The 17174-nt window shown below is 40.2% G+C and overlaps 1 protein-coding gene across 8 annotated transcripts in view; it reads left to right on the top strand.

Annotated features, from left to right (window-relative positions):
• Positions 1-7428: 7428 nt before the first annotated feature.
• Positions 7429-17174, top strand: part of TP53INP2 (tumor protein p53 inducible nuclear protein 2) — a 48065-nt gene continuing 38319 nt past the window's right edge. For 4 of the 8 annotated variants that reach the window (XM_070744855.1, XM_070744850.1, XM_070744858.1 and 1 more), the window contains exon 1: positions 7449-7866. The gene's annotated coding sequence lies outside the window, so the exon portion shown is untranslated. Of the gene's footprint in view, positions 7867-7960; positions 8308-17174 lie in introns of those variants that run through there. The other 4 variants (XM_070744851.1, XM_070744854.1, XM_070744856.1 and 1 more) reach the window with 3 other exon arrangements.

The raw sequence follows: 17174 nt of genomic DNA, 5'->3' as shown, positions 1-17174 counted from the left end.
AAACATGCAAAGGGCAAAATGACTATTGCCACACGAGGCAAGTTGCCATGACCTTCAATTGCCAGGGCCCTCTTCTTCTGATGCCTCAAATGCCAAACAGTATTCTGTTGTCTATCAGAAGCATATAGTGATGCAAGACTGGCCTTTTGACAAGGCTACTGCCAAGCAACTTTCTTTTCTGGAAGCCTCTACATTTATGCTGATTTATTCCAGAAATCTCTTTTCCATAAATATAAAATATGGCTTCTGTATACCCCCACAATGGAATAAAATGAATTTTAGATGTACTTGTGATCACACCTGTCAATCAATCACCTACCATTTTTGGGAGTTTGAGCCTCAACCAACGCTCAAAGGCTAAGAATATCCCTTTGCATGGAAAAAGTTATGCACTTCGGCTGTACATGAAGGTCAGAGAACGCACACACAAAGTGAAATCAAGGATACAGTATTTGTCTTTGTGAGCATGCAGAGTCTGAGGAATACTGTAGATGTGGTTATAGGAAGCCTCATTCTACATTAAGTTGCCATGGTACAATGCTCAAAGCAACATGCTAAATTATGTACAAACAAACCAACAGGGTTTGAGCAGCAACTATTACACTCCAGCTATGTTCAGACATTATTAGACTCTCCTGTTCTGAACAAACATGACTAAAGGACTAAAAGTCTGTTTTTCTGGGCTGCAGAATTCTCTTGGCTACTTTTGAATATGAGGGCTGGTAAAAGTGCTGTTAAAATATGGAAGTGGACAAATTTAGGACATGGTTTGACTTTAATTTCTGGCATCTGAAGAAACATCTTTAATAAAATAAAGAAAAAATTATTCGTGGCTGGAAGCACTACAAACCTCCCTGTAGCATAACACACACCCAGCTTGCGTGACCAATATTTAGGTCTTTTTAATTATGATGTCTGACACAGAACTTATTTTCTCCAAAAATGTGGCAACCCTAACTAAGACCTGCTCATTCAGCCTCACTTTATATTTCTGGCAGCATCCTTAGCATGCCAAGAAAATCCTTTACGTTGTTTTAAAGATTTGACCAATTCTTTGAAAAATGGAGGACAAAAACTCCTGATTGCGGAAACAAACTTATTTGCAATGGTAATATTTTTATTTTTAATATTTATTTTACAGTATTTATTTTTTTTAACTGGGCTTTTATTATTTTTATAAATAACTCAAGGCAGCAAACATACTTAACACTCCTTCTTTCTTCTCCTGTTATGCCAACAAACACCTCACTTTTCCATGGTTAAGGCAAGACTAGAACTCTCTCCTGGTTTATGTTATATAACATATAATGTTGAAGTTATATTGCAGGACGCTCTGCACTGGATATCAGAAGTTGGGATGCACATTTCAGGTTATGTAGTTCAGTAGGAATTTTAACTTTTTTATCACTGCCCAAATTTGTGCAAGATTCCATCAGAATAGGTGAAACCTCGTGAATTTGTCAAATTTCCACATTTTTTCACAATTTCAGAACTTTTTGTATTCATTCATTCATTTCTATAGCTGTCTATCCAAAGGGCAACCATTTTTGAAGTTAGGTACCTCAAATGGACTAATTAAAATAATGAGTCCAAAATCCAAGTAATCCATTACTCCCACGGAATTTGAAACTTTAAGGATCTTCAGAACAGTTGTATTTGTGAACTTGTGGCCATTGCAGTGTGACTGGACTCAGCCATAGTCACATGATCTTGACATCCAATGCTCCCTGCCAGCTTCCCACAAGCAAAGTCATTGGGGAAGCCAGCAGGAAGTCAAAAGTCACTCCCACTCCCACTGATGTTTGCCCAGCCACATTTATTCTGATTATTAAATAAGGAAACATTTCTGAAAGGATGAACAAATTGGTCATAGGTCATCTGTTTGAGTTCTAAATATACGAGGGTCGCCCAGAAGGTTATGCACCACATTTTTTCTTCAACAATTATTTATTGAACACAATGAAACTTACACACAAGAAAGAATGATGTTTCTTCTACACTCCCTATTTTTCCACATAATCTCCACCCTGTTCTGTGGCCTTCATCCAGCGAGACACAAGGGTGTGTTGATACCACTCCTTGTTCTAGTCACAAAGCCATTTCTGCACTGTGTGAATCACCTCTAATGCCCTCACTCTCTATGCCCAGCGACTAACCGTACTTCTGTCGACTGCGGATTCTGCATAAACTGTACACAAACGTTTGTGAATGTTCCCAACAGTCTCTTTCTCTGCAGTGAGAAATTCAGTGACAACACGTTGCTTGTAACTTACATCACTTACAGATGCCATTTTGAAAAAATGCTGCAGCTATGCTATGTCTGAAGAAACGCAAAATTTACACACGCACGCCTGACAATTCAAATAATATACTGTATATCTAAAGTTTCGTAATCATACCATTACTGTAGCCTGAGAAAAAATGTGGCGCATTACATCCTGGGTGACCCTTGTGGTTTACTTTACCACTACACAGTATAAGAAACAAGTCCAAAATGAAGGTTAAGTTAAGTAGCAATTTTTCCCCCTTCACCACTGGTGAGTTGAAGTGCTATCCACTCATCCTTAAGTAGACATTAAACACTGCCTACACTACATAACCTTATTTGTTCCTATTGCTGATCCCCTTTTGCTGCTGCTTCAAATCACTTCAGTCACCTGACCGCCCTCCAAAATAATGATGATCAAGGCTAACAGATCTGGCCAACCTTGAAGCTGCCCTTGGAGAGCACTGGAAGAAAGAGGAAAATATTAATCTGGTACATCTAAGGACAAGCTAAGGCCATCTCATTTATGGCCTCAGAATAAGATGAAGGCCATGTTATGAGGACATAACAGAAAACAAAACTGTTGCCAAGGGCATTTTTCTGTTGCGGTTAATGCAAGTGATTCTTAGACTTGTCTCTATAATATGGCAATGTATTCATTTAGTAATTTTTAATACTATAATTTTAGCCAACATGCTGAAATTTTTTTTGCTCTTAGTTTGTGGCTTCTCAACTAAAACCACATTCTCGACTTCCCTGGTTTCCTCTACTGCTGCCTTCAGGGTTAATTCATCGCCCTTTGCTAGGAGTCTTCCTTGTAATCCCATATCACGCACTCCACAAACGAGCTGGAAGAGTCGTGCTTCATCTTAAACAAGATCTAAGTATTGCCCACAAGATCATATGCTTCAATGTCCTGCCTGTCGGCGACTACTTCAGCTTCAACCACAGCAACAGAAGAGCACACAACAGATTTAAACTTAATATTAACCGCTCCAAACTTGACTGTAAAAAATATGACTTCAGTAATTGAGTTGTCGAAGCGTGGAACTCATTAGCGGACTCCATAGTATCATCCCCAAACCCCCAACACTTTACCCTTAGATTATCTACGGTTGACCTATCCAGATTCCTAAGAGGTCAGTAAGGGGCGAGTACAAGTGCACTAGAGTGCCTTCCATCCCCTGTCCTATTGCTCTCCTATATCATCTATACCTTTCTTCTATTCCTCTATCTCTTCTTCTATTCTTTCATTGATATGTTCTGTTACTATATCTTCTTTTCCATTATTTCTTAGATATATTTTACTATGAGTATCTCCTCTATAACCTTCATCATGTATTTTACTATGTGTATATAGATATACTGTATACCCACTAAAATCTAGATTCCTGAAGTTTGCAATGGATTGCAGGGTTGGTTTTTTGTTGTTGTTGTTACTATGGATCCTACAATCATTCTATCAAGCTATCAATAGTAAAACATTTTGTGAAGGCACACACTGATTGCAAGACAGAGTACTGGCTCGCCTATGGCATTTTCTGCTTATGTTGTGTTTTGAAGTCAACAGAAGTGCATGAGTGATACTGATATGAATTCGCTGTAGTGAGAGAACACTTTTGTTTTGTGTGTTTTTGTATTTTTAATGTTGAAAATGTTCAGTAAACTTTTTAAACATATTTTTTAAAGTGCAGACGGCCAAAGGTCAGTTCTGAGCTCCTTTGGGTAGACTTAGGAGTCAAGAAGTCAAGAATGTAAACATGTCCTTAAAATGCCTCAAGAGAGGTTTTTTAAAATAAATGTAGCATCTCTATCATATCTTAGTAATATGATGTAAGATTCAGTGCTGGGTTCCTATCCGTTCGGACCAGTTCTATAGAACCGTTAGTAACCTGCCAGCCTGGGTCGCTGGAACTGGCAGCGACCCAGACCTGCCAGTTCCCCGAGCTAGTTCTCTTGGCAGCACCACCATCTTCTACCGCCTTCCACCGCACGAATCCCAGCGGCCAATAAGGTCCCACAGAGTTGGCCTTCTTCGGGTCCCATCGACCAAACAATGTCAAGAGCCTTCTCTGTGGCGGCCCCGGCCCTGTGGAATCAACTCCCCCCAGAGATTAGAACGGCCCCCACCCTCCTTGTCTTTCGCAAATTACTCAAGACCCACCTATATCGCCAGGCATGGGGGAACTGAGACACCTCCCCCAGGCTTTTATATTTTATGTTTGGTATGTATGTGCTGTATGGTTTTAATTGCGGGGGTTTTATATATCTTTTTCTTTTAATATTAGGTTTGTTTTCACTGTTATATTGTCTTTTATTATTGTTGTGAGCCGCCCCGAATCTTCGGAGAGGGACGGCATACAAATCTAATAAATAATAATAATAATAATAATAATTATTATTATTATTATTATTATTATTATTATTATTATCTTGTTTTTTGCATCTATGCATGCAGTGTTCTTAGTACTGCACATGTACACGCACATACATGAAATGCACACACAGCACCACAATGTACACATGGCACTCGAAGCGCCCACACCCGCACAGCACGTCCCTGAGCAAACCAGTAGTAGCAGAATCCAGAACCCACCTGTTAAGATTACAATATAGGGTTATATCATTCCATTTCTTAGTATCTTGTCTGATTTGTTTAAAAGATATAGATTAAGGCAAAATTAATCATTAGTACAACTGACTTGCTTTTTAAATATTGTTACAATATACCTTACCCAATCAAGTGCCCTCCAATAGATTATATAAATGTTAACCTAACCAGTTTGCAGCGTGACAAAAGGCACCAGGTTATGTTACAGGACCTTTTAAAAGTATCAGCTTATCCGAAGGCTTTAGAAAGAGAAGGCACACTCAAGAGTGCTTCTCACACATACTTTGTAGGTACACACCGTACACATTTTCATAGTGTTCTTCAGCCTTAGTATAAATGCCTTTGCTTTTATTTAATTCAAAGGGGGTTGCCATCTTTAAACTAAAACTGTATCCTGGTCTGTGAGTGATTGATTAAAATAAACCTGTAAAACAATTTATTTATGTTTCAATTGAATGCCACTCCTAGGTAAAAAGGGAAAGATATTTTTTTTAATAATGAACAAACAAAACAAGAAATAAAGACAAACTTTCAGATATTAAAAAAAACACAAAATGAATTAGCTTAATACTTTACAATTCTGTTTCCATTGATTCATTCTTTTTCTTAAACCTTAATTCAATTATTTTTTCTTTTCTATCCAACTATATAATTTTCCCCAAACTGTGTAGTAGTCTTTATTTTGTTTATTCTGTAATTTGTATGTTGATTTTCTTAATTTAGCACAATCTAGCATTTTCCTGATCACCATTTCTTCATTTGGTATATTTTCCTTTTTCCACGTTTGTGCAAACACCAACCTTGCTGATGTTAATATATGTGCTATCAAATAGTAATCTTCCTTACTATAACAATAAGATCTATAACAGTGATGGTGAACCTTTTTTCCCTCAGGTGCCGAAAGAGTGTGGGTGTGCACTATCACACATGTGCGAGTGCCCACACCCATAATTCTACGCCTGGAGAGGGACGAAAACAGCTCCCCCCCCCCCCCCCGGAGGCCTTCTGGAGGCCAGAAATGGCCTGTTTCCCATCTTCTGGTGGGCCCAGTAGGATCGTGTTTTGCCTTCCCCAGGCTCCAAGGGCTCCCCCACCCCTCCTGGAAGCTTTCTGGAAGCCAAAAACACACTCGCAGAGCTTCTGTGCAAGCCAAAAATCAGTTGGCCGGCACACACATGTACATTGGAGCTGAGCTAGGGCAATAGCTTGTGTGCCAGCAAAAATGGCTCCGTGTGCCACCCGTGCCATAGGTTAGCCATCACTGATCTATAAGAAACCATAGCAACATAGAAACATAGAAAATTGACGGCAGAAAAAGACCTCATGGTCCATCTAGTCTGCCCTTATACTATTTCCTGTATTTTATCTTACAATGGATATATGTTTATTCCAGGCATGTTTAAATTCAGTTACTGTGGATTTACCAACCACGTCTGCTGGAAGTTTGTTCCAAGGATCTACTACTCTTTCAGTAAAATAATATTTTCTCAAGTTGCTTTTGATCTTTCCTCCAACTAACTTCAGATTGTGTCCCCTTGTTCTTGTGTTCACTTTTCTATTAAAAACACTTTCCTCCTGAACCTTATTTAACCCTTTAACATATTTAAATGTTTCGATCATGTCCCCCCTTTTCCTTCTGTCCTCCAGTCCAGACTATACAGATTGAGTTCATTAAGTCTTTACCCTAAATCTTTTAAGTCAAGGGCCTACTTCAAAACAAGGGCCAAAACAGGCAAAACACCATCTCATTTGGCAGATAAGCGGAGAAAAGACCAAAAAAAACCCTATGTCAGTGAGCATGTCTAAGAATGGGAAGGAAATGCAGGATATGTAATAACAACACAATTCTTATGCAAAAACATGTGCAACAATTACCGTGAATTCGTGGATGGTGGCAGACGCACATTAGGTAACCTAACGTGGTTGCCTAACGTTATTACAAATATCACTTCTACGGGTGTTATGTTTATTTATTTTACTTATTTGTTTGTTTTGTCAAGTACATATTGGTGGTACACAAAGATATAATAATATTTATATGCATGATACTGGTAAAAGAGAAACATTAGGACAGGGGAGGGAAGGCACTCTGGTGCACTTATGCACGCCCCTTAAATGTCTTTTGGGATTTTTGACAAGGTGATCCCTTGGAAATCTGAACGCGAACTGAGCAGGGTTTTTTTAGATCCTCGTTAAGACCTCAGGAGCCGAAGGGGCAGATACAGAAAAAAGTTCTTTATTTCAACAGATCCCAAAGCGATCCATTAAGAGGAGTGCCCCCTCCCTTTTTCTTTCAGTTCTTCGCCCCGCCTGCCTCACAGATCCCTCGAATTGACCACACGGATCTACTTTGTATTTAGAGACCTACCTCTTACCACCGCGTCGCAAAGCTCAGCCCTTCTTTCCACCACGGGTCTCAACGCTCACGTGGAGCCTCAGGACTCCCCCCCACCGAGGCCCATAAAGCCCCGCCTTTCAGCCGTTGGCCGACCCTCATTGGCTAGTGCGAGCGGTTACCATTCCGGCGGCGGGCGGGCTCCTTTGTGACGTCACAATCAGCTGTTTGAACGTTCCAATTTCTGAGCCAAGATCAACTGGGGATTCAGCAATAAACGAAAAATAAGAAAACTACGTTCGGGGAGGGAGAGGAGTCCGGATGCAAGGGCATCTTGCATGCAGTTTGCAGGGTTGCATATCTTCTGAGAAGATCCGAGACAACAATTGACATTTACCGCCGCAACCGTCTCCTTTTCTCGCTTAATGTTTTAATTTTTTCCCCCCGGTGGGGTTTCTTTTAAAAAACAAAAGCGATCCTCAGTTCTATTATGAACCTTAGTTATTGATTTCAATTAAAACTACCTCACAGACTTCGCCTAAAGCTGGTGCTTTGAAAAAAAAACTTGTAGGGTTTTAAAATATATATACTGTATGTGTGTGTGCTTGTGGCGTGATTTACAAAACAGTTGATGACATTAAAAGGCAAGTGAAGGTAAGTGATGCTCTCCCTTTCTCTCTGACAGTTGATTTTTAAACTGGGGGGGGGAATAGATCCTCTCTTTGTGAGAAAGAAACCACCTGCGATGAGATCCCGCGTGCTGTGTAGATGTTGCTCGGGGTCTTTGTTTCTTTGTTTTCTGTTTCTTTGGCTGAGGGCTGCATCTTTTTTTTCGCAGTAGCGTTTGGCATTCGGTTTGGACACCGATTTTTTTTCTGGGGAGTGGGGGACATTTTAAATCCTCCTTTGCATTGGGCAAGTAGGTCTTTTGCGCCTTGGTGCTTCGTTTATTTCTTAGCATGTTGTTATGGACGCGTTGTGGTTTCATCTTCTGGGTGAGCCGGAGAGAAAGACCAAGCAGCCTTTCTTTATTCGGCGGTAAAGCAGAACATTCACCAAGATCTTTGTTTGATTTGAGAAACACAGACCTGTCAGGTATGTTTCTTGGGATGTGTGTGTGGGGGGGGGGGAGCGGAAAGACTATCGGTGGTGTCTTGTTTACTTTAAATCACTTGCGGGTATAAACTGAGGTGTTGTGTGTGCGCGCGTATCGTATTAGTGTTAAGGTTTACGAGACACCGTCCCAGGTTTTGTTTTTGTTTTTTTTAAAACCAGGTGCGCCAATAAACCGCTTCGTAATAACAATAATAATAATTTATTAGATTTGTATGCCGCCCCTCTCCGCAGACTCGCAACACTACTCAGTTAGTTCTTTCGGGAAAAGGAACCGCTATTAAACAAAAGGCTGCCGGGCGGAGGGGGGAGGGAGAGAAATGTCAGAAGAAGCCCGTGAGGTGATTTGAGCCGTTGACTGGCTTCTTTCGATCGACGGTGCAAAAAAAGGAGCCCATTGTCTTTGAACTTTCTTCGGGGGGAACCGTCAAGGAAGAGACGCAGAATTCGGAGAGAGAAGGAAGGGAAAAATGCAGAGAGGAGGAAGGGAAGAAAGGGGGGGAGCGAAACGCTCAGTCCTCGCCTTGTGTCGGTGCGGAGGCTCGCCTTCTCCCCCTCTCGTTGAGGTCATAGAAGGCGCTGGAGGATTTGCGAGGAAAGCAGAACTCCTCTTAAGGATCTCAAGAGAGCGGAGGGACTTTACGTTCGGTTGTAGCCTTTGAGCCGGCCGGGTAGCTTTGTCAAGGAGAGGGATTACGCGCCGCAATCCGGCCGGCTCGCACCTCGCTAGGTGGGGAGGTGGGATTGGGGTCCCTAAACGGCTAATGCCCGGCTGGATAGCATCGCGGGGATTGGCCCGGTTTGCTCGAGCTCGGTTTAGCTCCGCCGGCGATTTCTTCACCTTGTGTGGAAATGGCCGAAGGGGACCGATTGCACCGCCTCTGGGTTTAAGAAATACCACAGTATCAACCTTGGATTTTCAAGGCTCGAGTCCTTGGATGGACTCGGGTGAGGGAGGCGGAGAGCTGGAGAAAGAAAGGGATCTCGGAACTCCTCCTTTGGAGATCTCTGGCGAGTCAAGCCCGGGCAGGGCCTTGCCTTTCCCGAAAGAATTCTTTATTGGCCAAGTGTGATTGGACACACACATGGAATTCGTCTTTGGTGCAGATGCTCTCAGTGTACATAAAAGATACATTTGTTAAGAATCATGAGGTACAGCGCTTAAGGATTGTCATAGAGGTCAAATAAGCAATGGAGAAAGAACTTGACTGTTGAGTGACATCAGCTTCTTGAATAAAAGCCCACTTACGTCAGATACAATAAAGCAGGAATCGGGTGTCTTTTTCTCTTTAAGATGGGGGGGGGGGCAATCATGTTAAACGACAACTTTCTGGATCCAGTTCCGAAGGGGGTGGGGAAGGGAAAAAAAAAGAACAAACGCGTAATTTCGCAAATGCCGGTGTCTCCTCTTTCTCGGCATCCCCGCTGTCTTCTCTTTTGTTATTTCGCTTCTTCTCGTCGACGGATTGAGATGGACAACTGGTTCCTGTTGCCATTGGCTGCCCGGGACTCAAAAAGCTCGAGTTGACGTTCTAATCATTTGCATATGACATTGTGACGTCATCACCGAGGCCGGCCCTTTTCCCGAGCTCCCTCCTCCCACCGCCCACGCATGCTGAGAGCTGTCCTCTTTTGACCTGGGTTGGATGGGCTGTCACGTTTGGGAGTGCTGGAGTTTGGGCCTGGGCCTTTGGATAATTTGATGGCAAAGGCCTGCCAGGGGACCAATGTCACCTTTTTTTATTATTATTTTCATATTTGCTGGGAAAGGAGGTTTGGCAGAGGTATCAAGTAAAAAGACAAGTGAAAAGGCAGAAGAGGACTGACCTCAAGATCGACTTAATCTTCATTAGGAATAGCTTTGCAGGGCAGTTCGTGTTTCAGTCCGTATTTTAGCCAGCATAATTTAATGATAGTTGGCTGGCAAGTCAAATCTTAAGACGCATTGCTAAAATGGGATCTGCAAATGTGGGATTTTCAGAAAGCACTAGTGGAAGGGGTGTGTGGGCGTGGAAATTTGGATGTAATTAATCGTGGCTGGTTTAAAATGTGACATTACCACAATTAATATCAAAGTACAAAAGATGCTTCTGCGTGCCCTATTTGTGTCCTTCCGGCTGAGCTGAAATAGAATTCTTTTAATAAAGTTGCCTATCCATGACGTCATGGTAAATGGGTAATTTGACATTTACACACACAATACACATACTTTATAAAACTTAGTATAAAATGTAACCTCTGAATCAGAAAATAACTGATGTTCTATATAGCGGCGACTGTAAAATCCTTTTCCACTTAAATCTTATTCAGCATCCTCTTCAATGTCTGAGATTTCTATAGGCACTCCCTAATCACATGCTGTCACTATGTCTTCTTATTTTCATCAGGAATTTAAAAAGTTATTTTACATTTAAACAACACAAGGCCTGAAATCATGACTCTTACTCTGTATGAGAGGAAGGCAGAGGAACAGGTCTATTTATTTTGAGATGCCATTGTTACACTAAGAATGCATTCCAGAACTGAAAGACCTTGTTTTCATCTCTGCATTGATTAAATGATTAAGCAGATGTTTTTGTTTTTGATATTCTAGCTGAGAATTATTAGAGTCAAATTCTAGCACACCTGAAAGTTAACAGATTGTGAAAGTCTGAAGTGTAACTTCTAAAATACAGCCACATTCAAATAATCTAGGTTTTGCTGAAATGCCAACATTATTTTACATGTAAAACATCATATGTTCTATTCCGGTGTTTCCCAACCTTGGCAACTTGAAGACATTTGGACTTCAACTCCCAGAATTCCCCAGCCAGCATTCGCTGGCTGGGGGATTCTGGGAGTTGAAGTCCAAATATCTCCAAGTTGCCAAGGTTGGGAAACACTGTTCTATTCATCTGATCTGGCTGCCAACTGTTTTTATAGCACATGATTACATATGATTCCAAGATGTCTAAAATAATAATGCTACAAGAGCTGGTAATATATTGTTATATTAAAGTAAACCACTTGTATAATAAAAGTATAAGCATTTTAAGTTTTCCTCTGCACCTATATGGATTAGGAAAGTGCTCAGAAGGTCATCTATATCCATGAAATTACAAATGATGGATTTGGACACACCAGGTATCTCAAAGATGAACTATGATTGTAAATTGTAAATGTAGAATAGAATTTCTGTAAACATTACTCATGTTTTTCTAGCTTTGGAATTCAGCTATCAGCTATGTTTGATGGCAGTTTCCTAAATCCATCTCATTTTAAGAAAAATATTTACCTGCTATAGACAAAGATTGTAAAGTCTATAACTTGATATAAGAAAAAATACAGTTGAGTAGAAATACCAAAGTGAGGGGTGAAGGTTGGGTTTTTTTGCATTAACTGTCCTATCTCAATAGAAGCTGATGAATTTCACAAAGATCATAAACACATAGTGGATTTTTTTTTTTTATGATGACCTTACGTGTATTTTTAGGTATGTTTTGTAAAGTTTTCCTTGGCAACCATTAGTGGCCATTCTGCTCTGAAATTTCTACTAAAAAGTTTTCATTCTAAAAATATTTTTCATTTTAAAAACACTGACTTGGCTGATTACCAAAACAAGACCTACCTGCTCCTTCCTGTATCATTCTTATCCCATCCTCTGTTCTTATCTAACAGGATAAATTTGGAAAGCCTGGGTTTCGTAAAACAGAACTCAGAAAAGAATTAAGCTGTGGCTTGAAATGTTCAAATCAATGTACAACCCATTGAGATTATGAAATTTCCAATAATGCAGTAGAGGAGAAAACCAGAAGAACAGAATGCTAGCACTTTTTTAAAGAGCTGGTATTGATATCATCTTCCAGAGCATAAAAGTACCATAATGGATAGAATTTGGTTGCTCTATCAACTGAATGAGGTGATGACAAGGTCTTAAAAGCATTAGAGTCAGATTATATAGAACAAAAATAGACAATGCAGTGTCTACAGCATATTGTACGCAGCACTTTCTTTGGTCCCCCTCAGTCTCATAGTCAGTCTAACTTTTAAAAGATATTTTTAAACAAAATTAAATAGAAAGGTGGCTCATTGTAAACCAGAGTGCCACCTGCTAGCCTTATATTTATTTCATGCAATGTTTTTGGAGGGGGAGAGTTATGCCTCCCTAGGTATGCCCATGTCTCTTCAGCACTCTGTAAGCTGCATTGGTTGCTGATTGGTTTCCAGACACAATTACTGGTTATGACCTTTAAAGCCCTACATGGCATTAGACCAGATTACCTATGGGACCGCCTTCTGCCACACAAATCCCAACGACTGGTCAGGTCCCATAGAGTCGGCCTTCTCCGGGTCCCATTGACTAAACAATGTTGCTTGGCGGGGCCTAGGGGAAGGGCCTTCTCTGTGGGGGGGGCGGCCCTCTGGAATCAGGTCCCCCAGAGATTTGTACTGCCCCCATCCTCCTCGCCTTTTGCAAGAGTCTTAAGACTCATTTATGTCACCAGGCCTGGGGCTATTAACTGCTTGCCCCCTGGGCAATAAATGAAAGGGATGCTTGTTGTTTTAAATGGAAGTGACTGATTTTAAATGTACTGGGGTTTTAGACCAACTAGTTTTTAAATTTAATTTCAGAAGTTTTTAAATTTAATTTCAGAAGTTTTTAATTGTTTTTTACATGTTTCAAGCTGCCCTGAGTCCTTGGACAGGGGTAGCATATAAATCAATCAATCAAACAAACAAACAAACAAACAAACAAACAAACAAACAAGTGTGAGGTTAGCTTACTTTCTGATAAATGTAGAGATATAAGTGGCCTCATTTCTAACATAATTATTTTGTCATTAGATAATTCTGACATAGCAATTGTTTTATAACTACAAGTAGTCTTTGATTTAAAACAGTTCATTTAGTGACTGTTCAAAGTTACAACAGCACTGAAAATGACTGATGATCATTTTTCACCCTTATGATTGTTGCAGCATTCCCATCGTCATCTGATTAAAATTCAGATGGTTGACAACTGAGTTATATTTATGATGATTGCAATGTCCTGGAATTGTGTGATCACCTTTTGAGACCTTCTGACAAGCAAAGTCAATGGGGAAGCTAGATTCACTTAACAACAGTATTACTAACTTACAAACTGCAGTGATTCACTTAGTGATTCATTTGTCTCATTTAGGAACAATAATTTTGGGTTCAATTGTGATTGCAATTTGATAATTACCTGTTATCTACCCAATGCATTTTCACAAAATTCAAAATATGCCCTCTGCCAAAAATTTTGCCTACTCAATACAGAATAGATCAATAAATTGTGTAAAAATTAAAATGCTGGATTCGTCCTTTGGTCTCTTTGATATAATTAATTCTTGTCTCTGTTTAAAAATTAACCCTTCTTTCAAGATGGGCTTAATTTCTTACTAAATGTGAGAGACTGGGTTTCTACTAACTGAATTACTTTTCTTTAAACTTTACAGTTTCTGTACATTCATATTATGCAGTCAGGAAAAAAACAGCACTAAGTTCAGCATAAAGAACTGGCAGGAAAATGTGTGCAGAATTCCAGCCGCTTGGGTGGTACTTCTTGTCCTGATAAGGAATCATTATGTAAATATTTAAGATAAGCTCTATTCCACCATAGTTGTTAGTATACTGATTTCAAGATTCCTACAAGCTATGTAGCTTTCCAGAAGATCTTAAAAGGCTAAACAGAAAAGTCTCTCTCCCGCCTTAGTATCATGTAATAACTTCAAAACAACTTCTTACCCTTTGTATCTCTTTGCCAAATATTCTTTCTTAGTTTTTTCCTCCCAATTTTTCAAGGGCAAAAATATGGAAGTGTACTCAAAATGAAATTAAGAAATTGATTTCCTGTCTAAATTGTGCACCAAATACCTTTCTGCAGCCTGAGAGCCTGCAAATATATTGGGATTGAATTAGGCTAGCTAGGAAATGTGAGAACTGCAAACCCTACTTTTATGAAAGTACCAAGGTGAAGAAAATTGTGCAGTTTAGTTCTCCAATAGCCAATTCAGGCTTTGTCTTTTTTTGTTGTTGTTGCTTGTATAATAAGTAATAGATGTTTTCCTGGGTTATATCAACTTTTGCATTCATATACTTTTAGTGCAATTGATAAAGTGAATAAAACTGTATCTTGCATTTCCATTTTCTTACACACGAAGAAACTTTGCAGTATATATTGGTATTAGGTTTTAAACCTGACCTGTTTATTGCCTCGTAAAATCAAGCAGTATGAGAACATTTTGTGTATAAATTAATATCATATTTCTGATAAAGTTTAACAGAGGATTTGAAAGTGTTTTGGGTATAAGCACTGACAGCCCTTTGATTATTTAGAATTAACAGTTATCTGTTTTACATCTTTGTTCTGTACAATAGATAATCGAATACATTCGAAATTACCAGATGAGGTAGGAATTAAGGATAATGACAGTAAAATAAAAGGGAGATAGGAAAGTATATGAATAAAGAAAAAGAATTTGCATTGGCTGCAACTCTTTCTTTTTTGTTATGATACATGTAGTTCTCTTTATGCGACCATTTGTTTAACAATTGTTCAAAGTTACAATAGCTCTTTTTAAAAAAAGGATTTATGATTGTTTCCCAAACTTATGTCTGTTGCCACGTCTCCACAGTCAGGTGATCACAATCCAGGTGCTTAGTAACCTTTGTAATGGTGCAGCATCCATTTAGTAGACACCCAGCTAAATATGAGCCAGCAGTGTGCAGCGGTAGCCAAAAAAGACAATGCAATCCTAATTTGCAGTAATAGAGGGATACAATCTAGGACTAGGGGGGATACTAATTGTTAGGTTTCTCTACTGAGGAGGCAGGAGATGGTTTAGTGCAGTGATGACGAACCTATGGCACAGGCGCCACAGGTAGCACACAGAGCCATATCTGCTGGCACATGAGCTGTTGTCCTAGCTCAGCTCCAATGTGCATGTGTGTGCCGGCCAGCTGATTTTTGGCTCACACAGAGACTCTGGGAGACTGTTTCTAGCTTCCAGAGGGCCTCCAGGGGGATGGGGGAGGGCATTTTTACCCTCCTCCGGCTCCAGGGAAGCCTTTGGAGCCTGGGGAGGGCGAAACACAGACCTACTGGGCCCAACCAGAAAAGTTGGGAAACAGGCCATTTCCGGTCTCCAGAGGTCCTCCAGCGAGTGGGGGAAGCTATTTTTGTCCTTCCCATGGGTGTGGGCACCCGTGCATGCGCAGTACATTAAGCCTACGCTCTTTTGGCACCCGAGGAAAGAAAGGTTGACCATCACTGGTTAAGGCCTTCAGCTTTTTGTTGGTCATAGCTAACAAACATCAGCGAGGCCATGCTGTGGGAAAGGGTTTAAATAGCCCTTTAAATCAGGAGCCATTCAGATTTTACCTGCTTGAGTTCCTGGTCGGACTTGAGTGAAAACTTCCCAGCTTCTCAGGACATAACACTAATTCCACTCTACAAAGCCTTAGTTAGATCACACCTGGAGTACTGCATCTGAGTTTGGTCACCACACTACCAAAAAAGTCATTGAAATTCTAGTGAAAGTGCAGAGGAGAGCAACCAGGATGATTAGGGGACTGGAGACTATACGAAGAGTGGTTGCAGAAACTGAGCATGGCCCGTCTGGCGAAGAGAAGGACCAGGGGAGACATGATAGCAGTGAAAGAAGAAGAAACTTTCTGACAGTGAGAGCAATCAACCAGTGGAATAGCTTGCCTGAGGAGGTTGAGACTTTCAAGAGGAGATTTGATGGCCATTTGTCTAAAATGGTATAGGGACTCCTGCTTGGAGGGTGGCGGTTGGACTAGATGACCTATAAGGTCCCTTGCAAATGTAGTAGTAATCTAATCTAATTTAATTCTGGGCTGTCATGTGATTGTCATTTGCAACTTTCCCGGCCATCTTTTGACAAAGACAATGGATGGAGCTGGATTCATTTACCAACCATGTGATTAACCCACAGCAATAAAAATTAAAATAAAAATGTACTATTAGGCATAACTCGCCTAATTACCACATTTTTAATGCTGGATGTTCCGGTCTCAATTTTGGTCATAAGCCACAATTAGCATTGCTACTAATTAGACACACTTTTTCAGTTAAAGTTAAGAGAGACACTCTATTGTCTGTATATCCAGAAAAGTTTACTTAGGAGAAGTTTTTTCGCCACCTCACAAGTCTAGATCAATTCCTGACTGGGGAGAAAGGTAAGTGAGGCTCACATAAATTCATGACAAGGAGGAATTAAAGTATCCCTTAATGTGAGAGATGCAGGCAAACATACAGTAGATTCACCACCATAGATCTAGACGAGGCGTGTGGTAAAGTAGTATAAATATTAGAAAGGAAAAAGACAGGGCAAGTTTTAAAGCTTTTCTACTTATTTAGAAAAACAAACTTTACATTTTCCATTTCTCAAGTTGTATAGTGGAGCTGATAAAGCTGGCATTGTTCTCTTAGGCAAGCCTCCATGAAAATCACTTCCAATCGATTAAGGGACCATGGTGCTTCCCTTCCTTTGAGATAATGGTTTTTATATGCAGACATAAATGATTGTGATATGGATCAATCATCTGATGCACAACGGCTTCACTTTGTCCCCATCAACATGCCTAATACTTTATATAATATAATATTAATATATATTATATTAAATTTAAAAGAAGGAAGAGCAATGTGCCTTTTCAAGATGAACCATCTTGCTGAGGCAGATCTGTACCCACCACTGTTCAAACAGAGGCGGGTGGGTCTTTTTTCAAACAGAACAACCTGCTTGTTGGTCCTTCCTTAAAAAGAAGGTCTGGCTAGACGGCCTGCAAGATTTTGATTCTATGTTAAAATTATGTTTCTA

This window comes from Erythrolamprus reginae, chromosome 3, assembly GCF_031021105.1.
Source record: "Erythrolamprus reginae isolate rEryReg1 chromosome 3, rEryReg1.hap1, whole genome shotgun sequence".
In the NCBI taxonomy this organism is placed as follows: Eukaryota; Metazoa; Chordata; class Lepidosauria; order Squamata; family Dipsadidae; genus Erythrolamprus; species Erythrolamprus reginae.
The sequence above is the reverse complement of the archived record's forward strand: the minus strand, read 5'-3'. Positions and strand labels throughout refer to the sequence as shown.